Source organism: Physeter macrocephalus, chromosome 14 (genome assembly GCF_002837175.3).
Source record: "Physeter macrocephalus isolate SW-GA chromosome 14, ASM283717v5, whole genome shotgun sequence".
NCBI lineage: Eukaryota > Metazoa > Chordata > Mammalia > Artiodactyla > Physeteridae > Physeter > Physeter macrocephalus.
This window is the reverse complement of record NC_041227.1, coordinates 99,817,493-99,833,841: the sequence shown is the minus strand read 5'-3', so window position 1 is coordinate 99,833,841 and position 16,349 is coordinate 99,817,493. Positions and strand designations below refer to the sequence as shown.

At 43.9% G+C, this 16,349-nt stretch overlaps 1 protein-coding gene across 5 annotated transcripts in view; it reads left to right on the top strand.

Moving 5' to 3' along the window:
* Positions 1–16,349, top strand: part of DUSP14 (dual specificity phosphatase 14) — a 27,609-nt gene continuing 11,260 nt past the window's right edge. For 2 of the 5 annotated variants that reach the window (XM_024127878.3, XM_024127876.3), the window contains exons 1-2: positions 1–86; positions 4,678–4,750. The gene's annotated coding sequence lies outside the window, so the exon portion shown is untranslated. Of the gene's footprint in view, positions 87–630; positions 650–4,677; positions 4,751–16,349 lie in introns of those variants that run through there. The other 3 variants (XM_028499381.2, XM_024127877.3, XM_024127880.3) reach the window with 3 other exon arrangements.

Below are 16,349 nucleotides of genomic sequence, written 5' to 3'. Positions count from 1 at the left end.
AGGGGCGCGCGCCCGCGGCGGCCAACCCGCAGAAGCCGGGAGCAGCGGACGAAGGAAGAGCGTCAGCCGCGAGCCCGGGCGAGCCGGTATGGGGCCCGCGGGCTCGGGCGGCGGGCAGCGGGCGGGCGGGACTTGGTGCCGACCGGGCCCCGGGGCCCTGGCCGGACCGGATGGCCGAGGGCCTGCGCGAACGTGGTCTCTGGAAACTTTGTGCCGGCGTCCCCCACCTGCTCCCGGGCTGTTCTCGCATTCTTTGGGCGGCGGGGAGAGGAGAGGCCCGGCGCCCAACGCAGCGCCCCCTCCTCACCGCCCGACCCCGCCTCGCCGGCTCTCGGCGCGCATTCCTTCCCCCGCCCCGCCACCCCGGCTGCTCCCCAACTGCGGCGACGCCTGGGCCGGGGTCCCAGCCCTCTGGTTCCTTCGCGAGCATCCTTTCTGTTCCCCTCCCCCTCCCTGACCGCTCTGCTCTGCGGTCCAGCCATGGCCTCTCTGCCTCCTCACCCTGTCGCCACCATTCGCCCGCTCCGAGCCACGGGAGCGTCGGCGGCTTTTTGCATCTTCCAAAGGTTTCTGGTGCGTTGGTAGAAGCAACTTGACTTTCAGCAATGACAAGTATTCAACTTGAGTATTTCTCTACGGTGGTGGATTGGTGAGCACAGTGCTAACATGTCTTTTTATTTCTCCTAAGTACCCTTGCTCCAAAGCGAAGTTGAGTAGTTGTTTGTGTGCGAGAGGAGTTGCATGCTGTATGTAGCTGCCTTAAGTGGATTGTATAACTATATTTTATTTAGGTGGATGTTTCCAATGGTGCCAGCCAGTGTTATGGTAACTGGGCATCCCAGAGGCAAGGGAAGGAGGAGTGACTTAAAAATGCAGTTCTACTGTGTAGGGATTTTTTTTTTTTTTTAAAGTGCCTTGTGCTTTTCATCCAGCAAGACCTCAGGGCGTTTAGCACGTGTTAACTAGCTGTTCAATGTAGTTTTATGAGAGAGATAAGTAGAAAGCATTACGTCCCATTTTACGGATTTGAAAACGGAGGCAAAACGCCAAGTCCTGATTCTTTACTCACCTGAAAGGAATATGGACCAGAGTTCCTGGAATTCCTAGTCCATGAGGCGACTCAGAAATGTCATGGAATGTTGGAACATACTCCCTGAGATTGTACAGATCAGTTAAAAGTCACAGGGTGGGGCTGCCAGCAGCTCCACGCTTGGGACTCGGCTCTGTCACAAAGTTAAGTGATACTGGACAAGTCACAGCTGCTCTCTGTGCGTTTCCTAGTCTTTAAAATGAGGGGAACAAAGGGGCTGTATTCTTTGCAAAGTTGTGTGAGTGTGTCTGGAAGCTCCACTTCCTTGAGCTGCATTTGGTGACTTGCTACTTGTTGTGGACTCTTAAAGGCCCCCATTCTCAGGGTCCCTTTAGAAATGCAGGGAAGGAGGAGCCCCCAGAATGAGTAACCGCCTCGTCTTCACCAGAGGCACCTGAGAATTCACATCAGGGGCAGGCTGAGGCAGGGACCCCCGACGTGGGTGGGAGCAGAGGGTTGCCTGGTGGAGGAAGGAAGGAGCCCTGCACAGGCGGCTTGACACATGGGCCCTACTCCTGCCTCCAGCTCTGACTCATCTTCTGACGCTTGGGGGAGGAGAGGTAGATGCTTGATATTTTTGACTTTCCCCCATAAAATGTGAGACAGTTTACTTCATTCGAAGGCTTTTTAACGTTAGTGTCCAACGTGTCTATGCTGTGTTCTTAGCTGAAATCTCTCACATTGGTTGAATGCAGGTATGATTTGTGTAATATTCTTTTTTTTTTTAAGACTAGTCCTTTGTTTTATTAATTAATTTACTTATTTTTGCTGTGTTTGGGTCTTCGTTTCTGTGCGAGGTCTTTCTCTAGTTGGGGCAAGCGGGGGCCACTGTTATTAATTAATTTACTTATTTTTGCTGTGTTTGGGTCTTCGTTTCTGTGCGAGGGCTTTCTCTAGTTGTGGCAAGCGGGGGCCACTCACTATCGCGGCCTCTCTTGTTGCGGAGCACAGGCTCCAGACGCGCAGGCTCAGTAGTTGTGGCTCACGGGCCTAGTTGCTCCGTGGCATGTGGGATCCTCCCAAATCAGGGCTCGAACCCGTGTCCCCTGCATTAGCAGGCAGATTCTCAACCACTGCGCCACCAGGGAAGCCCTGTGTAATATTCTTTAATACAATGGTATAAATTATATTCTTACCATAAAAAATTGGCCAGGTGTGTAAGTACAGGAAATACTTTAAAACTTTAGCATTTTAAAATGTTGCTCCTTAGGGAAGGAACTGTGTTTGGTAGATTCTTTAGCAATTGGGTTTTTATTTTAAGGCGAGGTGGATTACAAATACTTTTTCCCAATACCAAGAATTAATCATTCTCTGTTTGGAAAAAAATTAAAACTTTACAGATAAGATTAAAGCCTTCTTTTGAGCATCTGTCCCAAAAGTATTGGTCTATGTGTATTCTTTTAAACTTTTCTAAGCATTTTCATAAATGTCTGTTTGCACAAAGTGATTTTTTTTTCTGGTTTGCATAGTCTGAAAACCTCTAGCTTTTTTTTTTTCCCTGAGTGACTTTTTAAATTGAAATAAATTATAAAATTAACCAATCCTGTTTATAGAGACTGGGTTTCTGTCTAGAACAGGTAGCATGTGTTTTAAGTACAGCTGGTCGTAAAGTTTTATTAACCCTGATAGCATGGTAGTATTTCTCCAGACAATGGAGAAATGACCCCTTCTTAACTTCAGAACAGTTAAATCATTAAGATCCTTGGCATTACTCTTGGTTGCAAATGAAAACTTCCCCATTAAAAAAAAAAATCTACTGTATTCGTCTTTTCTTTGTTTGTGAGGAGGCATAAAAGGGAGTGGAAAGCAGGGAGAGTTGCTAAAGCAACAGCACCTAAGTATAAACTTACAGAGCGAATATTTAAGATGGTAGCTTTAGTTATTTATGAAAGCCTGACTGGGGTGAAGACAGAGAAAGGGAAATGTTAATGTGGGCACAGTTCAAATCAGTAATTTCAGAAGACAGGTGAGTTAAAACAAAATTCACATCAAGAGTGTATGGGTTTCTGGTGGTCCAGTGGTTAGGACTCTGTGCTGCCGAGGGCTCGGGTTCGATCCCTGGTTGGGAAACTAAGATCCCACAAGCCGTGCAGCCCGGCCAAAAAAAAAAAAAAAGTGTTTATAGGTTTATATGTTAGACATTTATTGAGACTTTTGCCATGCGAAAGGTTCAATGCTGACTATTGGGGTAGAAGGCAAATAAGGTCCTTGCCTCATGAAGCTAACAGGCCAGTAATGATATTGAGAGAGGAAGTGTTCTTTCCCCAGATAGGCCAGAATTGGAAGGGTTCTGAATTACTGGAAACCAACATTGTATTTCTTTAACTTTTTAATTGTGAATTATAACACACAGAAAAGGGTATAAAACATAAATGGATAACTTAATTACTTTAAAGAAACAGCTGTAACCATCTTGCAGGTCAGGAAGTACCCTCTTCCCACTCTTTCCCAATGACCCTCTCTCTCCTTACCCCAGAGGTAACCCAGCCAGTAAATAACTTCATTTTTGTGAAAGTCATTTCCTTTCTTTTCTACAGGTTTTATCACCTAAATACTAACCCTAAACAATATAGTTTCATTTTGCTTGTTTTTCACTTTTATGCAAATGGAATTAATGTAGGTATTCTTGTAAATCCATTTTTTTGGGGGGGGGGTCAACATCATATATATGTATATGTATGTAAGTGTGTGTATATATACATATATATATACACACATATATAATTTTTTGGTTCAAATTCTTGCAGCATTATAGTTTTTAAGATTCATCCATGTTGTTACCTGTAACTGTAATTAGTTCATATTTGTATGAATATACCACAGGTTATCTATTTGTCTTCCACTGTTGATGGACATCTGGGTTGTTTCTGGCCCAGGGCAGTTATGAATACTGCTGGTCATAGATGTGCATATCCTCAGCTTTACTAGCTGATGCCTATTTTCCAAAGTGGTTGTACCAATTCATCCAGTGGTGTCAGCCTTGAACTTATAATCCATTGTACTTGCTGTTTAACCACAACATGTCTGGCTATTTCGTGAATGAATGAATAAATTTCACCTAGGTGGCTTGATCCCTGGCCCTTCATGTGCCACTGTATTTTTTTTTTTTTTTTTCCCCCGTATGCGGGCCTCTCACTGCCGTGGCCTGTCCCCTTGCGGAGCACAGGCTCCGGACGCGCAGGCTCAGCGGCCATGGCTTACGGGCCCAGCCGCTCCGCGGCATGTGGGATCTTCCCGGACCGGGGCACGAACCCGTGTCCCCTGCATCGGCAGGCGGACTCTCAAACACTGCGCCACCAGGGAAGCCCCCACTATATTTTTATACACTTAAGTTTGTATGGTTTGGACTACATACCACCCAAAGCTAGAGAGGGTTTTCCTATCTATGTGGCTGACAGGTACCCAGTAGAATCCTTCCATTGATTTTATTTTTTTAAACAGATGTGTAGTTATAGGGAAATTTAAATATGCAAAATGAAGTATTATAAATTAAATGTCTAGGACAGTTATTAAATTATTAAGTTAGGTGTTTGTTGAGCATCTACTGTGCCTGGTGTTATCTGCTAACAGTCTCTTTCTATCCTAAGGGCAGAAATACAATTCTGTACGTTTAGAAAACACCTTTCAACTGTCATCATGAAATTATCTCTGAATAATAAGGTAAGCTAGCAAATGAAAAAAAAAAAACCACCCTTAAGTAGATCTTTTTCCTAGTTGGAGGGTTGATAGAAGAACAGAAGTCCAAAGAATGTGAGATTTTTAATTCCTTTAAATTTTTTCTGTAAGGCATCTTGGAAAATGGCTAAATTGCTCTATTATTTTCAGTCTTTACAAATCATGAATACTTTTTTACTCATATACTAAAGGTTTTTTTTTTTCAGATTCTCTAAAATAATCATAATTTTAAAAATTACATATGTATAAATTAGAAGTTTTTTTTTTTTTTTTTTTTTTCCAAATTAGAAGTTTTTAAGAAAAGATACCCATAGTGGGAGGATGAAAAGTAGTGTGAGAACCTCTTAATCTGAGTGATGGGGGGAGAAATTTTGTGTTTCGTGGTATCCTTTTACAAAGGCTGTAATTTACAGAGGAGCTTTGTTTTCCACCTGTTGCAGGGAAGAGCGGGGAGCCCTGGTGCCAAGGTTACGGCCGTGTCCTGTTACGTGCAGCCCATGGCCCTCCCCGCTCACCTCAGCACTTCCCATTCTTGCTTTTACCCGGACAGAGAGTAACCTCCTATCCAGTTTGGTCAGCTTTCCCCTGCCATCTGGAGGTCTCAGTGGACAAAAAGGCCCTTCTGAAATTTATATGCAGCTGCTGGGCTTACTGGTGCCTTGTCCCAGAACAGTTTCAGCATGAGTGGAGCATGGCAGGCCTTTTTGACTCCTTAGGTCTTTGAGTTTGCAGAGCCACAGGAGAAAACTCTTGAACAAGAGGGTGTTGCTTCTGTTAACTAGTAAACAGTGATGTGGCAGATAGAGCACCACCAGAGCCTTCTGACCAGCAGCCCAGTGATTCTCATGCAGGATTCTCATGCAGGGTCCTTAGAACCACTTGGAAAAATATTCCTTTGCCATATACTATGATGGCTTTATAACATAATTTCAACTAGGGGTTGGCAAATGTTTTTCTGTGAAGGGTCAGGTAGTAAATATTTTAGGCTTGTGGGCCATATAGTTTTTTTATTTTTATTTTTTAACTTATTTTATGTTTGGCTGCATTGGGTCTTCATTGCTGCAGGCGGGCTTTTCTCTGGTTGCCGTGAGCGGAGGCTACTCTTCGTTGTGGTGTGTGGACTTCTCACTGTGGTGGCTTCTCATTGGGAGCACAGGCTCTAGGCATGCGGGCTTCAGTAGTTGTGGCACACAGGCTCAGTAGTTGTGGCTCGTGGGCTCTAGAGCACAGGCTCAGTAGTTGTGGCGCACGGGCTTAGTTGGTCCACAGCATGTGGGATCTTCCCAGACCAGGGCTCGAACCCGTGTGTCCTGCATCGGCAGGCAGATTCTTAACCACTGCGCCACCAGGGAAGTCCACAGTTTCTGTTGCAACTATTTAACTTGCCTTTTTAAGCTTGCCTTTGTAGCATGAAAATGCCACAGTTAATATGTAACAAATGAGCATGGCTGTGCTCCAGTAAAACTTCATTTATGAACACTGAAATTTTAATCTCATACAATTTTTGTGTGCCATGAAATAGTGTTCTTCTTTTGAATTCTCTTTTAACCATTAAAAAATGTATAAACCATTCTTATCTCATGGGCTGTAGAGAAACAGGTGGCTGAGCAGACATGGCCCGCCTGCCATAGTTTGTCGGCCCCTGATTTGAACAGGAGTAGAATGAGGTTCAGAGACCATTGCATCCTCGTTTAGCATATGACTAGTAATTAGTAGTATAATCTACAAAGAACTATGTGTATTATCTTTTTGTATAAGACTGTTTCTTTAGGAGACAATTAAAGCCAAGGGAATAACTTCAGGATCCTATGTTCTTTGACTCCTATTTAGCTAAAAACTTGATTCCTTCCTTTGCTCCAGGGAGGCTCAGATACACCCAGTTGCCCTCAAAATTTGGGAGGTTTTTTTTTTTTTTTTTTTTTTTCCAAATTAGAAGTTTTTAAGAAAAGATACCCATAGTGGGAGGATGAAAAGTAGTGTGAGAACCTCTTAATCTGAGTGATGGGGGGAGAAATTTTGTGTTTCGTGGTATCCTTTTACAAAGGCTGTAATTTACAGAGGAGCTTTGTTTTCCACCTGTTGCAGGGAAGAGCGGGGAGCCCTGGTGCCAAGGTTACGGCCGTGTCCTGTTACGTGCAGCCCATGGCCCTCCCCGCTCACCTCAGCACTTCCCATTCTTGCTTTTACCCGGACAGAGAGTAACCTCCTATCCAGTTTGGTCAGCTTTCCCCTGCCATCTGGAGGTCTCAGTGGACAAAAAGGCCCTTCTGAAATTTATATGCAGCTGCTGGGCTTACTGGTGCCTTGTCCCAGAACAGTTTCAGCATGAGTGGAGCATGGCAGGCCTTTTTGACTCCTTAGGTCTTTGAGTTTGCAGAGCCACAGGAGAAAACTCTTGAACAAGAGGGTGTTGCTTCTGTTAACTAGTAAACAGTGATGTGGCAGATAGAGCACCACCAGAGCCTTCTGACCAGCAGCCCAGTGATTCTCATGCAGGATTCTCATGCAGGGTCCTTAGAACCACTTGGAAAAATATTCCTTTGCCATATACTATGATGGCTTTATAACATAATTTCAACTAGGGGTTGGCAAATGTTTTTCTGTGAAGGGTCAGGTAGTAAATATTTTAGGCTTGTGGGCCATATAGTTTTTTTATTTTTATTTTTTAACTTATTTTATGTTTGGCTGCATTGGGTCTTCATTGCTGCAGGCGGGCTTTTCTCTGGTTGCCGTGAGCGGAGGCTACTCTTCGTTGTGGTGTGTGGACTTCTCACTGTGGTGGCTTCTCATTGGGAGCACAGGCTCTAGGCATGCGGGCTTCAGTAGTTGTGGCACACAGGCTCAGTAGTTGTGGCTCGTGGGCTCTAGAGCACAGGCTCAGTAGTTGTGGCGCACGGGCTTAGTTGGTCCACAGCATGTGGGATCTTCCCAGACCAGGGCTCGAACCCGTGTGTCCTGCATCGGCAGGCAGATTCTTAACCACTGCGCCACCAGGGAAGTCCACAGTTTCTGTTGCAACTATTTAACTTGCCTTTTTAAGCTTGCCTTTGTAGCATGAAAATGCCACAGTTAATATGTAACAAATGAGCATGGCTGTGCTCCAGTAAAACTTCATTTATGAACACTGAAATTTTAATCTCATACAATTTTTGTGTGCCATGAAATAGTGTTCTTCTTTTGAATTCTCTTTTAACCATTAAAAAATGTATAAACCATTCTTATCTCATGGGCTGTAGAGAAACAGGTGGCTGAGCAGACATGGCCCGCCTGCCATAGTTTGTCGGCCCCTGATTTGAACAGGAGTAGAATGAGGTTCAGAGATCATTGCATCCTCGTTTAGCATATGACTAGTAATTAGTAGTATAATCTACAAAGAACTATGTGTATTATCTTTTTGTATAAGACTGTTTCTTTAGGAGACAATTAAAGCCAAGGGAATAACTTCAGGATCCTATGTTCTTTGACTCCTATTTAGCTAAAAACTTGATTCCTTCCTTTGCTCCAGGGAGGCTCAGATACACCCAGTTGCCCTCAAAATTTGGGAGGCCTGCTGTCCCTCAGCAAGGATAAGGGTATGGAGCATCCAGCTAATGCAAGAGACTTACCTGCTTATCTTATTCTGCTCAGAAACTCTAATAGACAATTACAGACACCTTTGGTTTATAAAGAAAAATGGGAAGTTAATTCATCAGTAGTTTACAAATGAAGTTAATTTGGTGTAAAAGCACCAAAAATGTGGAAGCAGGCCAGAGGTATGATATAGAAGTCCCTGCAGGGAGAAAGTTGAGGCTCACTGCTTGAATTTTTTTTTTTTTTTTGCGGTATGCCGACCTCTCACTGTTGTGGCCTCTCCTGTTGCGGAGCACAGGCTCCGGACGCGCAGGCTCAGCGGCCATGGCTCACGGGCCCAGCCGCTCTGCGGCATGTGGGATCTTCCCGGACCGGAGCACGAACCCATGTCCCCTGCGTCGGCAGGCGGACTCTCAACCACTGCGCCACCAGGGAAGCCCCACTGCTTGAATTTTAAAAATGTTGATATATCTAGTGAGACATCAAATGGTTAGATGATCAAAGAGTGCTCAACTGTTCACCATTGAGCTTTTAGTCCTGTGAACTTTATTCTAATTTATAAATTCGTTTTTGTCTCCCTTAAAGTAATAATGAACTTCCAAGGACTGAGATCTTATTTATGAAAGGACCTGAGATTTCATGATTCTGCTTTTCAGAGGGCAGTAATGACTTTTGCAATTTTGAGGCAAACTTATACGTGCCTTGGGTTTAATTGCTGACGTGATTTTTTTAAGTACCCTGGGTCTAGATGTTCTGACCTATACAAATTAAAGTTCACCACTTAACCAGGAAGTCTATGATTCATGTTTAATTTTTACCACTTACTCTTTGAAGATTTAAAAGTATTATTTGTATAGGCTGTGGCACAAATTGGTTTTCAGTTATCACCAAACAAGCTTAAATGTGATTGTGGAATTTTGCAAGCATTTTCTGGGTTCAGGATGATCAGATTTTTCACACCCAAAGACCATCTCATACCACTTAGCAGTTTAGGATTTTTTAGATGAATATCCAGATTATAGATAAAGTACAGACTAAATTTATGTTCCTTAATTTCTTTCTTTTCAGTTTTTATTTTCTTCCCCAGTGAAGTGTACATTTTGCTAGTCTTTAGATCAGTTGATCTGTTGTGGTCAGATTGTATGACTAATCAACAAATGGACAACTCATGGAGAAGGGGTTCTGGTCCCAGTGGGGTTACTCATTTTCTGTGTAAAAGCCTCTTAACCTCCATTTACCTCTGATTCCTCATCTGGGAACCATGACAGCAGAATGATGCTGATCTGTGAGAGGCTGAGCATGCTCGTGTGGCTTAAACAAAACAGGCGCTCGAGTTGGCTTCAGCAAGTCCAGTGGGACAGACCGAGGCAGATTAATGTGAGCTGTGTTTCTCACCCTTTAACGTGTATACAGATCACCTGGGATCTTGTTACGCTGTGGCGTCTGATTCTGTAGGTCTGGGATGGGGCCTGAGATTCTGCATTTCATTCAAGCTCCAGGTTGATGCTGCTGGGCCTTGGACCACACTTTGTGAGTAGTGAGGGGCTATAGAAAAGGGCTAGTGTTCTTCATTTGGAATCTCGAAAATAAGGAGGCTCTTGCAACGCAAGAATGGCAGCATGTTTTAAATGGATTGGAGAAAAAGCATGAGAGTGTAATCTATGAGACACTTCCCCAAGAAACAAACAACTCAGGTTTTCAGCACCACTGACTGTTTTACTTTGTCTTGACCCTGTGCCTTCTCTGCATTACTGCAGCACCTGCTGTTTGCACCACTCATTTGATTCGCTTATTCTTAGTCTATCTCTAATTGTTATTCATCTGTTTTATTCATTTTTAAAAAATATTTATTTATTTTTGGCTGCGTTGGGTCTTTGTTGCTGCACGCGTGCTTTCTCTAGTTGCGGCGAGCGGGGTCTACTCTTTGTTGTGGTACACGGGCTTCTCATTGCGGTGGCTTCTCTTTGTTGAAGAGCGCAGGCTCTCTAGGCGTGCGGGCTTCAGTAGTTGTGGCACGTGGGCTCAGTAGTTGTGGCTCGTGGGCTCTAGAGCACAGGCTCAGTAGTTGTGGTGCACGGGCTTAGTTGCTCCAAGGCATGTGGGATCTTCCCGGACCAGGGCTTGAACCCGTGTCCCCTGAATTGGCAGGCAGGTTCTTAACCACTGTGCCACCAGGGAAGTCCTCATCTGTTTTATATGTGTATCTTGTGTCGTCTCTTGAAGATGATAAAATCCTCAATAAAATCCAGGGTGATGTCTTCTGTTACTTTATATCCCTGTTCTAGTGACTATTGCTGCATAGCACACCATTCCAAAACTCAGTGGTATAAAAATCAGTTTTATTCTTGACCTACAGGAATCTGTGTGTTTGCTCACAGATTCCTGTAGGTCAGGAATTTGGACCTCATGTAGTGGGGACAACTTGTCTTTGCTCCACAGTGTCTGGGGGTGACTTAATGGCTGGGAGCTAGAATCACCGAAGTGTCTTGACTCACATATTTAGTAGTTGATCCTGGCTATCAGCTGGGATCTCCGCTGGGCTGCTGGCTGTAACACCCACATATGACCTCCCCACATGGTGACTCTGCCTGGCTTCTTTGGGCTGCCTCACAGCCTGGCAGCTGGGTTCCAAGAGCAAGTCTCTAGAGTCTAGGGAGAGGTGTTTGACATGTTTATGATCTAGCCTCTGAAGCATCATTTCTACTGTTCTCTTTTGGTTGAGTTGGTCACGTTGTAAGAAGGTCATGGGGGATGCAGGGTGTTGTTATGGCCATTTTTCGCCAATACATTCTGCCACAGTCCCCAACAGCACTTAGAATAGTGTTGAACACGTGGCATGAACTCAGTAAATACTGTTGTGTGAATGAGTGACAAGTAACTTAAACACCAAGGTGGATGAGGACCAGACTAAAAAACTCAATTCCAAATGTAAACAGATTGCCCCCTGATACCCAAATAAATGTATACGTTCACCTTTTATAGATAGTTATTTATAGTCTCTTCTCTCTACTTATTCTGTTTCCAACATGAGAATCTATGAATTTATCGTATGGAACTAAACTTCTAAAGAATGTGCATCTCTGTCACTATTAGCATGTTTTTTTTCCTTGCTCTCATCAAGTGGACTGCCTGTGTCCGCCTTTGGACTGTGCTATATTCTCCATCCAGCAGCTGGCTAGTGTCTTAAAATGATCAGCCTTTGTTAGGCTCAGTTCATGGGCTAGTGGTCCACATGAGGATATCGAGATGTCAGCCAGGTCACGACTACACAGGCAGTTGCTCTACAGCTACACACTGGGGGAATATCTGTGGCCAAACTAAAATGGTGATTCTCAGATTCTTTAGTTCTATGTGTATTATGTGTATTTATTCTCTTCCTAGCCATCTTACCAGTTAAATTATATGGTGGGAAAAGCAAAAACAACCCCTCCTCCAAATGTAAGATGTTGAGGTGTTTCAGCAAATTACTAAAGCTTTCCAGATTAACTGAGAACAATTTGTGAATATCTTTTATTTCATTTTATTTTAACATGAATATAATTCAGTATTTGAATTTTATTCTTAATTTTTTAAAAATAAATTTATTTTATTTATTCTTGGCTGCATTGGGTCTTCGTTGCTGCCTGCGGGCTTTCTCTAGTTGTGGGGAGAGGGGGCTACTCTTCATTGCGGTGCGCAGGCTTCTCATTGCGGTGGCTTCTCTTGTTGTGGAGCAAGGGCTCTAGGCGCGCGGACTTCAGTAGTTGTGGCACACGGGCTCAGTAGTTGTGGCTCGCGGGCTCTAGAGCTCAGGCTCAGTAATTGTGGCGCATGGGCTTAGTTGCTCCGCGGTATGTGGGATCTTCTTGGACCAGGGCTCGAACCCATGTCCCCTGCATTGGCAGGCAGATTCTTAACCACTGCACCACAAGGGACGTCCCTATTCTTAATGTTTTATCAGTAAGTTTTTTCCCTTGAATTTTGCCACACTGTGATTTTTATTTTTAAGAGTATTTTAACTTCTTTCACCAGTGGAACACATTTCTGAGTTAATAACGAAATGTAATGAGAAAAGTAGTATTTATTTACAACAATGTAGACTAAAATGCCTCTTTTATTTTTATTATTTTATTATTTTTTTTTAATGAATTCATTTATTTATTTTTGGCTGCGTTGGGTCTTCGTTGCTGTGCGTGGGCTTTCTCTAGTTGTGGCGAGTGAGGGCTACTCTTCATTGTGGTGCGCAGGCTTCTCATTGTGGTGTCTTCTCTTTTGTGGAGCATGGGCTCTAGGTGTGTGGGCTTCAGTAGTTGTGGCATGTGGGCTCAGTAGTTGTGGCTTGCAGGCTCCAGAGTGCAGGCTCAATAGTTGTGGACCAGGGCCGAACACGTGTCCCCTGCATTGGCAGGCGGATTCTTAACCACTGCACTACCAGGGAAGCCCACCTCTCTTTTAAAAAGAGTGACTTTAAGAGTTTTTTTTTTTTTGAAAGAACTAGATAAACATTTACTTCAATGGAAGAAGAAAATGTGATTACGTAGGCTTTTCGTGTATTAAAAAAGAAAAACAATGTAGGCCTCCAGTATATACTGCAAACCTGAAATCCCTAAAGCTAAAAATATCTTAGATCATTTTACATGGTCATCTCTAGCACCACTGTGGCCATTTTTCTGCTTATTCAACATGAGGAGAAAAAGCAGTAGATAGAATTTCAGTTCTTCAACTCCTGATTCTAGTGATTTTTGTCATTAACAAAAAAAAAAAAGTAGCTTCTGTGGCAGTGGAATGGATGCTCTGAATAGACTGTGACTCCAGGTAGCAATTCTGCATCTGCTGCCGGTATAGACGCTGGTGCCACATTCCAGGAGCTCTCCAGTGCAGGGAGCAGGCAGTTGTTAATAGCTTAATGCATTATTGAGATTACAGGCCCACTGGGTAGACACTAATTCTGCATTTTATTTAGCATTTAGCACTTTGATGTTCATTATTCAAAGAGACCAGCAACATCCCTGACATTTCTTATAACTTGTTAAAAAACAAACAAACAAAACACCTCTCTGGGGTTGGTTTAGGACACCTCCTCTTTTTTGTCTTTCACCTCACCCCACCCCCATTCCCCTGGCCAGGAAAGCATTTTTCCCTCCAAGAAGTAAATGCAGCTGCCAGAGCAACTTGGGAGGGCTAAGTTGAACACCATGGACAGCGACATGGACACTCCTTGGTGTTCTCTCTGGTCATCCTTGTCCCAGAGACCAGTGTGCCGCAGTGGGAGTGGTGCTGTCACTCAGGGCATCTTACAATCATTGATCCCTCAAACATGGTCATTCTTTTACTCTCCTAATAGATATCCTTCTCTGTTTTCCTGTACACATTCACTAAGTTGATTTTGACACACCTGTGATGTAATATGCATGTTTTCTTTTATTCATTATGATCAGAATCTGCTAATCTTAGAAATGAAGCAAACTAGGGCTTCTTGTTGTGCCTACTCTGGGACTGCTCCTTGCTGAGGTCCGTCTGCTATCAGGAGAGCGTTCTGGGTCCTGAAAGGTGTACCTGTCTGTGGCAGTATTTCCCTCTTCTGGGCAATAGGAGAAACCGGAGCAGCCCATTTGGGGTCAGTCTTCTCTGTGTGTAGCATTTGAACATGTCCTGCTTAGGCAGATCTAAGGCCCCTCATGCACTGAAGGTGCTGGTGGTGTGGGAGTCCTGTAGGGCAGGTAGTGAGGCCGCAGCCACCCCCGCACAGGCACAGAGAAGCGGTGTGTCGGCTTGAGCAAGGGATCCAGACACCTTGGATCTTTTCTTGGCCCTGTGACTTGTCTTCTCCAAGTTGAAATCATCTCACCCTTTCTGAACCTTGTATTTTTCGATCTGTAAAAGGGGTCGGGAGTGTTGGTCAGAGGAGCATCTGTATATCTGTGCCCTCTGAGTGCTCTCTGGCAGAAGTTGTTTTTCTAAACCTTGGACTCAGCTTTGGCATTTTAAGCAGGTTTTTGGCACGAGACTGACTAGCAGCAGCAGGGAGGGAGCGTCATGTCTGTCTCACTTGGATTCTGCCCTGAGGACTCACGATCTGCGTTCTTTTCCCTGCAGCACCAGGTACCCTATCACTGCCCGACGAATGGGAGTTAACTGAGTAAGCTAGGCTTTCAGCCCACCCATCACTTACCCATGGCCCTTGATGAAGACCTTTCTGCTGAAAAGGCCAGTGAGCCTGGGACACAGGCCTCAGGAGGGCAAGTGGCTTTCCCAAAAGGATAATTATTTGGGAGACCACAAAACTGAGTCCCTCTTAATTAGACACTAACTAGATAACCTGGTTGGAAATTTGATTAGCATCTTCCCCATTGAGGATGGAGTTATCACCAGCAGTTCAAAAGCCTAACTTTGTGCGTTTATTACCACGGTGACTTTGCTTTTTAAACTATTAGGATTCTGCCAGGGAAGGACTTGGAAGTGGCATGAGACTGTGCTCTGCTGCAGGACAGGCTGGTCTTATAAAGTTCTGCCCGTTTCCATGCATATCTGACCCTTACATCCGCACGCCATTTCCTTATGCGACTGCTTCCTTGTTCGTCTTCATGATGCAGTTTCACCTATATACGTCTGGGTACCTCTGCATCATTGGTCAGCAGATGTGGTCCCCAAACGAGAGGTGGTAAGCTTGGGCGAGGCAGCTCCCTTCAGGCACGGGCGGTTTCTGGGGAGAGACTTGTGATCCGTTGGCACCTGCATTCTGCGTGCCTCAATCTTGAAGGGGAATCTGGGTGGCACACCACAGCATCCACCTCTGCAGCGGTTCTCAGAGTGTGTCCTCTGACCAGCAGCATCAGCATCACGTGGGAAATAAGTGCCAGCTCTAGAGCCCCTCTCCAGAAATACTAAATCAGAAACTCTGGGCGCGGGGCTTAGCAATCTGTGTTTTAACAAGCCCTCCAGGTGATTCTGATGCATGCCAAGTGTGAGAACCACTGCGGTATAAAGCTGGAATTATTTTAATTTTTTAAATTGAGGTATAATTGATATAGAACATTGTGTCAGTTTCAGGTGCACAACATAATGATTCGATATTTGTGTATATTGCAAAATGATCAACATGGTAAGTCTAGTTTACGTCTGTCACCATACACAGTTAACAAAATTTTTTTTTCCTGTGATGAGAACTTTTAAGTTTCTCTCTTAGCAACGTCCAAATATGCAGTACAGTGTTAACTATAGTCACCATGCTGTACATCACATTCCCATGACTTACTTTATACCTGGAAGTTTGTATCTTTTAACCTCGTTCACCCATTTAGCCCCCACCTCTGACAGCCAACAATCTGTTCTCTGTATCTATGAGCTTTTTTTTTTTAAGATTCCATGTATAACTGATGCTGTACAGTGTTTGTCTTTCTCTGACTTACTTCACTTAGCATAATGCCCTCAAGATCTGTGTTGTTGTAAGTGGCAAGATTTCCTTCTTTTTTATGGCTGATTAATATTCCATGGTGTGTATATGTACTACATTTTATCTGTTCATCCATCCATGGACACTTAGGTTGTTTCCGTGTCTTGGCAGTGAACATGGGGGTGCATACATCTTCTTGAGTTAGTGTTTTCATTTTTTGTTGGATAAATACCCAGAAATGGAATTGCTAGATCGTATGGTAATTCTATTTTTAACTTTTCAAGGACTCTCCATACTGTTTTCTGTAGTGGCTGCACCAATTTACATTCCCATAAACAGTGCACAAGGGTTCCTTTTTCTCCACATCCTTGCTAACACTTTTTATTTCTTGTCTTTTCGGTAATAGCCATTATAACAGGTGTGAGTGAAGTGATATCTCATTGTGGTTTTGATTTGCATTTCCCTGCTGATTAGTGATGTTGAATACCTTTTCATGTACCTGTTGACCATCTGTATTTCTTCTTTGGGAAAATGTCTATTCAGATCCTCTGCCCCTTTTTTTTTTTTTTTTTTTTTTTTTTTTTTTTTTTTTTTTTTGTATGCGGGCCTCCCTCTGTTTGGGCCTTTCCCGTTGCGGCGCGC